This window comes from Triticum dicoccoides, chromosome 6B, assembly GCF_002162155.2.
Source record: "Triticum dicoccoides isolate Atlit2015 ecotype Zavitan chromosome 6B, WEW_v2.0, whole genome shotgun sequence".
NCBI classification, from domain to species: Eukaryota; Viridiplantae; Streptophyta; class Magnoliopsida; order Poales; family Poaceae; genus Triticum; species Triticum dicoccoides.
Genome location: NC_041391.1, coordinates 101,362,002 through 101,369,547, shown reverse-complemented (window position 1 = coordinate 101,369,547; position 7,546 = coordinate 101,362,002).

Here is a 7,546-nt window from a genome sequence, read left to right as displayed (position 1 = left end):
GGGATCGAGATCGAGTGTCCATGAAATTTAAAAATATTCATGATAGTTCAAAAAGTACCCATGAAATACAATCGAGAAATGAAGGCTACGATTTAAATACAATCGATCTTAGCTAGCTATCTATTCACAATCTTCTTGCCCTTCTTTTTCGCAAATGGAGTTCTTCTGTGGAACGGACGTCCTTTAGGTAGGGTGGTCCTGCTTCTTCTTGTGGTGTATGCTGCTACTTCATCATCGTCGTCATGTTCGATCCTCGGGTCGCCGTACTTGTCGAAGTCTTGCTCATTGGCTACTCCATCCATTCCGATGATCTTCCTTTTGCCTCTCCTCACGACAACACGACTGGGCTTTGGCGGGTCGGTAATGAAGAAGCATTGGTCCACTTGGGAAGCCAGTACCCATGGCTCATTTTTTGCGGTGACGTTTGCGCCCGCGGTCTTGGATTTGGCTTCAGGTATAACCATGGTGGTGAAATACCGGTCTTCTTTTATGACATTCTTGGCCCATCTAACACGGAACATCGGGACCTTCTCTCCAGCGTAGCTCAGCTCCCAGATCTCCTCGATCCTTCCGTAGTATCTGTCCTTGTCGTTACCGGTGTAGGATTCCATCGTTACCCCGGAGTTCTGATAACCATCGCTCTTCATGTCCTTGGCCTCGGTGTAGAATGTGTAGCCGTTGATATCGTACGCCTCATAGGTCATCAGGTTGTGCTCGGCGCCCTGTGACAAGGCGAATATGAGTTGTTCTTCCGCGGAAGAATCCTCATGTAAAGGGTACGACAGAAGCTTCTGCTTGAACCAACGCGTGAAACATGAGTTGTGCTCTTTGAGTATATCTCCGTCCGTCCTCTGTTGGCCTCGGTCATTGTACGTCTTCTTAATAAAGGTTTTGTGCTCTACAACCCAAGGATCGACCACGTCTATGTGTTGTAGCGCGACTAGGTTTGCTCTTTCAAAGTCGGCGAGTCGACCCTCGAAGTCGACATGCATTTCGCGGCGACCCTCACGGTGACCCCATCCAGCGAGCCTGCCGAGGTGCCTGTTGACGGGCAGACCAACGGGGTTCTCGATGCCTAGATAATTCATGCAGTAGGAGATGCACTCTTCGGTCAGAAAGCCCCTGGCTATGCTTCCTTCTGGACGTGACATGTTGCGAATGTATCCTTTGATGACACCATTCATCCTTTCGAACGGCATCATGCTGTGCAGGAACGTCGGCCCGAGTTGGATGATATCCTCCACTATATGGTCCAGCAGATGCACCATAACGTCGAAGAATGTGGGCGGGAAGTACATCTCAAGCTCGCATAGTATCACCACGATCTCTTCCTGTAGCCTTCTGAGTTGCCTCACGCCAATCGACTTCCGAGAGATGACGTCGAAGAAGTTGCATAGGCCAAATAGCATTTCACGGACGTGCGCGTCCATGATCCCACGGATTGCAACTGGAAGTATCTGCGTCATCAGCACGTGACAGTCGTGAGACTTCATCCCGCTGAACTTTTGCTTCGCTGTGTCTAGGTATCTGCTTATCATCCCCGCGTAACCGTAAGGAAGTTTTACTCCTAGGAGGCAGGTGAAAAACTGCTCGATCTCCTCCTGACTTAGAGTGAAGCACGCGGGAGGGTAGTCATTTCCGGTCTTCTTGGCCTTTTTGCCTTTGCGACGACTTTCTGTGTCCTGCTTCGCCTCATCATCATCATCATCATCATCATCATCATCATCATCATCATCATATAGCGTGAAGCTCCTGCCTGATGCCCATTGATTTCAAGTCTGCCCTTGCTTTCGGCCCATCTTTGGTCCTCTCCGGCATGTTGAGCAGGGTACCAAGCAGACTCTCGCACACGTTCTTCGTGATATGCATGACATCAATGCTGTGAGGCACACGGTGGATCTTCTAGTACGGCAAGTCCCAGAAAATAGACCTCGTTTTCCATACCTTCAGCAGCGTCTCTGGCGCCTTTCGCTTCTTTCCCGGCTCTGGCGCCTTTTGCTTCTTTCCCGGCAGTGGGCAGTCTTTCCAATTTTTCAACAGCTTGTCTATTTCCTCGCCGCTCCTCGTACACGGGCGTTTTCGGGGTTCGGTTTCACCATCGAACAGATCCTTGCGTTTCCTCCACGGGTCATCGTCGCGAAGCCACCTTCGATGTCCCATGAACACGGTTTTCGAAGACCCGGGATCTCTATCTAGCTGGCGATACGTTGTGTCATCCATGCACCTTACGCATCCAGAAAATCCGTGGACTACCTGCCCCGCAAGATATCCATAACCGAGATAGTCGTGCACCGTCGTGAGCAGTGCGGCTCTCATAGGGAAATATTCTTTCTCTGCGGCGTCCCACGTATTGGCTGGCGTTTTCCACAGCGTGTCAAGCTCGTCTTTCAGCAGCCCCAGATACAGATTGATGTCGTTCCCTGGTTGTTTCGGCCCTTCAATTAGCATACTCATGTGAATGTACTTCCTCTTCATGCACAACCAGGGGGGAAGGTTGTACATCCACACAGACACAGGCCAGGTGCTATGTGTGCTTCTCTGGCTGCCTAACGGATTGACTCCATCGGTGCTCGCGCCCAGCACGATGTTCCTTGGATCGTTCCCAAATTCTGGGTATTCGAAGTTCAACGCTTGCCACTGGCTCGCATCCTTAGGGTGACTCAGCATCTTGTCTTTTTTATCTATCTCCGGATCATTTGCGTCATCTTCTCGCTTCTTCTCCTCCCTATCCGCGTGCCAACGCAGGAGCTTTGCTACCTTAGGATCCGCGAAATACTACTGCAGACGAGGAGTGATCAGAAAGTACCACACCACTTTTCGAGGAGCTTTCTTCCTCTTCTTGTATCGAGTGACACCGCACACCGGACATATGGTAGACTCCGCGTGCTCGTCCCGATAAATGATGCAATTGTTCATGCACACATGGTATTTCACGTGTGGTAAATCCAGAGGACACACGATTTTCTTCGCCTCCTCCAAACTGGTCGGGCACTTGTTCCCCTTGGGAAGATGTTCGTGCCAGAATGACATGTTCTCGTCGAAGCATGCGTCGGTCATTTTGTGTTTTACCTTCATCTCCAGTGTCAGGACCCCGACTCGATGCCACATCGATCTAGCATGTAACACCTCATATCGCTTTGCGGCCTCACGCACGGTATCCCCACGGGTGTCGCCTTACCCTTTTCCCGGGACCGTTTGCGCATTTTGGCACACGTATATGATGGTGTCGCTAGCATCCATATGATAAAGAGCCCGGGCTGACATGGCTAGTCGTAAACCCAAAGTGGCACTAACTTACAGGGACAGGCATCCATGACCCAGCATCGAACGTGTCGGTCATCAGCGAGTGAATCCAGGCTGTAGCACTGGGCTAACAGGACTCCGGTGAACCGGGATGTAGCGGGCTAGCAGGACTCCGGTATTCATCGTGTGACATTTCCCCGAAGGGACAGACACAGGATCGAAGAAGGACACATGCCGGCCTGCCTAAGTGTTCCGGAGCAGTAGCAAGCTACCAGGGCTCAGTGGAAGCACTAGGAGACATTTCCCGGTAAGAGAGAACTACTAAGGATAAACAACTAGATAGTCAGATCCCACACATAGCAATACACATTACACGTACGCATAACATGCAAGTATGTGCTGTACAACATGGCATCACAGCATAACTCAACAACTCATATAGATAAAGGCTCAGAAGAGCCGTCATAGCAATTATTGCAAACAGGGGTCACAAGACCCATCATACAGAGCATACAAGCAACAAGCGAAAGCATTACATGTCTGGGTACAGACATCTACAAATGAAAAAGGCTGAAGAGCCTGACTATCTACAACATCCGATCAGGATCGTAGCTGAGGTACTAGCTACTAGTCGAAGTCCACGAGAACACTAGTAAGACCGAAGTCTCAGCTGCAAAAACATAAATAAAGCAACATGAGTACAAAGGTACTCAGCAAGACTTACATCAGATCCTATCGTACATGCTTTTGTATCAAGAGGGTAATGAGGGGTTTAGTTGCAGCAAGCCAGCTTTGACTCTGTGGCTATCCTGTTCTACGACTACCAGAAACTCTGGAGGTGAAACAACGTACACGAGTCCACTAATCACCATACAATACACTACTATGGATTCATTCCCGTCTCCCTACGAGAAGGCCATCCATAGCACTCACACTTGTCTTGAGCATTTTATAGTATCCACTTCAAGTTGTCTATGTACCATGTAAGCATCCAAGAAGTCCATAACCGCGGACCCGGCTATTCGAATAGATCATGTTAACCCTGCAGGGGTGTACTTCTTCACACACGCTCTCGCCACTTACCGCCATGTACACGTCATGTATCTCGGCAACCTTCAAGCGGAAGCCTGGCGAGGGTGTCGGCCACGACCTGACTAACCACACAAGACTCTAGTCCAGGTTTATCGCCTATTCGGGTTCCATCCGCAAGGAGATCCGGCCGGGGTGTCACTCACGGCCCCAAACGATGTGAGCAGGGTTCCCGAGCCCACCAACCGGGTGCCACTCGGTACACCGTGCCACGTGTGCCTAGTCTGTCCCAAGCCCACCCTGCCGGGTGCCACTTGGTAGAAAAATAGCACTACCTACAAACACCAGAAACTAGTTGCGACTCCTGGACAGAGATCAAGTTGGTTAATAAGTCGAGAGGGCTTGGAGCGCCCGGAGCCCAATGTGTGGTAGTATCGAGTCATTGGACAACATACACAGAACTCAGGGCTTAAGGACGGTTCCAGTAAGACAACCCACCATGTACTCCTACATGGCCTCTCACCGCTACCTTTACCAAATCGTGTTCACACACTTCACTCTCAGCATCAGAACATATCGTGACACTCCAATTCATTCCCAATGAATCAGACCTGACACAACTCTAAGCAATAGCAGGCATAGCATGGTAGGAACACATCAGTGGCTTCAATCAACTCCTACACATGCTAGTGGGTTTCAACTATTTACTGTGGCAATGACAGGTCATGCAGAGGAATGGGTTCAACTACCGCAGCACAAAGTAGCAGATGAACCGTTGTTGTCCTAATGCAATAACTGAGAGCAGGAGCGAGAGAGTAGGGTTTTATCGAAATGAACAAGGGGGTTTGCTTGCCTGGTAAATCAACAAGGGAGGCACTGCTTCACAGACAGGTACTCTGGAACGTCTCCGGAGGAGGACCTATCGAGAAGGAACGGTGCCGGCAATCAAAACACAATCATATGCAACAATATGATGCATGAGCATGGCATGTAGATGAGATGCTGTTTGAGCTAATGTAACTAGTAAACATTTGGTTTGAAGTCCATTTGAACCAAAGGTTCAAATGCATTTTTAAATTAAGTCTCTTATATATGCCATAATGTGTTTTCTCATATTCAGCATGTATAGGTTGGTTTGTCATGCATGAAACTAGTACAGATGGAAAGATTGCATTTTTCTGATAATTTTTCATATATAAATTATTTTAATCTGAGCTACGGTTGAATTGTTATGAATTTTTGAAGTTTAAATCATTTTCTGGATTTTCTGAATTATTTAAATCCAGAAATTATATACTGCGCCAGCATGACGTCAGCACGACGTCAGCGGGTCAACGCGGCTGTCCAGGGTCAAACCTGACGTGTGGGATCCACACGTCAGTGACACTGGGGTTAACCCCGAGTCAAACCCCGGGCTAATTAGCTTTGACTAATCCCTGGGCCCACTGGTCAGCGTCAGTAGGTGGGGATTAGTGCCTAATTGGCAAAACCACGTCAGCCCGCTGGAGTTCTGGCCGGCGGCGACCAGTAGCGCGGCGGCGACTCGCCGGACTTGCGCTACAGGCGGTGTTTGGTCGCGCGAAGACCACCGGGGCGTAGCCCGTCGTCATCCGCAACCAGGGGAGCTGATGGGGGGGGGCTGCGGGGGCACCGGAGCTCGCCGGAGCGAAGCTCGGGGCGGCCGCCGGAGTTCGGCTGTGTTCGGGGGCGCGGCTGCAGCGTGCAAACGCACGAACTAAAGCGCTAGCGGGGCACTACGAGGTGCGGCGAGAGTGCTAGGTGCACTGGCGTGGCCAAAAGGTCGCCGGAGCAACGCCGGCGACAAGCTCGAGCGGAGGCGAGCTTCGGCCATGGCGGAGCTAAGGCCTAGACGGGGCAAACGGACACGGGGAGGAGGGGGTTCGGTGCGGGGGCTCACCGCGGAACCAGCGAGCGCGAGGGCGAGGTCGGGGATGCCCGGTAGCTTCCGAATTGCCGGCGAGGATCCACGGCGGCCGGAGGCGAATTTGGCGACGGCGACGGCTCCACGGGGTGTCCGGAGGGGCACGGCTTGACGGGGAGCTTCAGGGCGGAGGAGCGGAGCTTCCGCGTGTGTCGGGGAGGCGAGGGGAGGTCGGTGGTGATGGCTATGGCGAACGGCGGCGGCGGTGGTTCTCGGGTGAGAGAGAGAGAGAGAGGGGAAGAGGAGGAGGGAGAGCGAGAGTGCGAGGGGGTCGGGGTAGCTGCGTGGCGTCGTCTGGGCGTCGAGGGCGAGAGAAGGAAGCAAGAGGTGGCCAGGGGAAGCAGGAGGTGGAGGCGCGGCGGTGCGCGCGCGTCGGCACGCGCCGTTCCCCTGTCGGGGAGGAAGACGACAGAGGAGGGGGGGCCAGGCGGGCTGGGCCGCCTCCTGGCTGGGCCGGCCTGCTGCTGCTGGGCTGCGCAGGGGAGGGGAGGCCGAGGTAAGCCCCTCCTTCTTTTATTTTTGTTTTCTAATTTTTTTGACATTTGTTTTGATTTAATAAATATATTAAATCATTTAATTTCCTTATGCCAATTTTTGCAGGAGTTAGATATATTATTCCAGAGCTCTTTTACAATTGGCATAATTTTTGGACCATATTTCATATATATAGAAATATATTTCCAATGCAAATATTTATCGAATTAATCCAAATGGCCAAAATAAATGTCCATGAGCTCCTAAAAATATTGTTTTGATTTTTATCTCTGTCCAATATTTTCAGAGGGCAACATGAGCATTTTCTTGGACCCTTTTGGAGAAATTTTTATTTGGGTCATTTTTAAAAAAAATGATTCTGAGGGTTCCACCAATCCTCATTTCAAATTTAAATGAAATTTAAATATGATGCACAAACGGCTAACTAGCCTAGGTCATACCAGACTAGGGATGTGACAACTCGCCCCCACTTGAAAAAATCTCGTCCCGAGATTCAGGGGTCGACGGAAAGAAAGCGGGGTACTCCAGTCGAAGACGATCTTCTCGCTCCCAAGTAGCCTCTCTCTCGGAATGATGAGACCACTGAACTTTGAGAAACTTGATGTTCTGACGTCGAGTGACACGCTCTGCTTGATCAAGAATGCGAACCGGGTACTCTCGGTATGTGAGGTTATCTTGGAGATCAAGCGTTTCGTGGTCCACTCCACGGATAGGATCCGAGAAGCAACGGCTGAGTTGAGAGACGTGGAAGACATCATGAACTCGAGAAAGATGTGGGGGTAGTTCCAATTGGTAGGCAACCTCTCCTCGTTTAGCGAGAATGCGAAAGGGACCAAT